This window comes from Coregonus clupeaformis, unplaced genomic scaffold (assembly GCF_020615455.1).
Source record: "Coregonus clupeaformis isolate EN_2021a unplaced genomic scaffold, ASM2061545v1 scaf1956, whole genome shotgun sequence".
NCBI classification, from domain to species: domain Eukaryota; kingdom Metazoa; phylum Chordata; class Actinopteri; order Salmoniformes; family Salmonidae; genus Coregonus; species Coregonus clupeaformis.
The window spans coordinates 97,501-98,459 of NW_025535410.1; the positions used below are offsets into that span (position 1 = coordinate 97,501).

Sequence of the window (959 nt, forward strand, 5' to 3'; positions counted from 1 at the left end):
GTTTTGGGGAAAGCCATTCCTTCCCTACCAGAAGAAGGTTATCATTAGCATCATCGCTAACGGCTACACAAAGTGTAGACATACGCGCGCACCGCACACATGCACACAGACAGGGGCATACCTGTGCCGTTTCAGAAAGTTCATGGAAATACGAATCACTGATGCATTTTGTTCATGTCTTATGATTGACTTGGGCAAATGAATGCGTTTTCTAACAAGTTGAATAGATTTAGTTGATTTCTTACTAAGTTCAATAAATGTTTGAATATTGTTGAATTTCGGTTTAATGTCTGGATTCCGTGATTCGGTCCGCAACGCCTATTTTATAGGGCCCTAGTCAATGAACTTGTCATAAATCAACATAGGATATGCCCTCTTCCCCCCAACAATACTCAAATATATATATATATATATTGGAAATGTAAGCAGGGGTTGAGCTTCTTCAGTTTGTGTCACAAAGTGGATACGTTTCTGTGTCCCTTTCAGAGTGATTGACACATTGACTTTATATAGTGTACCAAGAGTTGTTCCTTTGCTTACGGCCATACCAGCCTGAAAACGCCCGATCTCGTCCGATCTCGGAAGCTAAGCAGGGTCGGGCCTGGTTAGTACTTGGATGGGAGACCGCCTGGGAATACCAGGTGCTGTAAGCTTTTTGTCCCAGTAGAGCGTGCTCTTGTGTCATGGAGCAACTGCTTTTTATTTATCACCCTAATAATATCATGGATTGTTATTGGACTAAATGCAGTTTGTGTGCTGCCCTGCCCTGATCAAATCAAATCAAATAATGGACAGTGCGTTTCCCTCAAAATATAGGCAGTACATGCAGCCTTTGTTTTTAGTCTAGGAGACAGTCAATGTCTGTAGTCCATTAGGGCACTATACAATCCCTTCAATGTTTTGCCTGATTCCGTTAATTCCCAAGTTCCCTTTTCTCCGTTTAGATTTCCCCGTTGACC

At 42.2% G+C, this 959-nt stretch overlaps 1 non-coding gene across 1 annotated transcript; it reads left to right on the top strand.

Annotated features, from left to right (window-relative positions):
• Positions 1-534: 534 nt before the first annotated feature.
• Positions 535-653, top strand: LOC123487980. The gene has a single exon (XR_006659922.1). It is a non-coding gene; the product is annotated as a 5S ribosomal RNA (ribosomal RNA).
• The last annotated feature ends 306 nt before the right edge of the window (positions 654-959 follow it).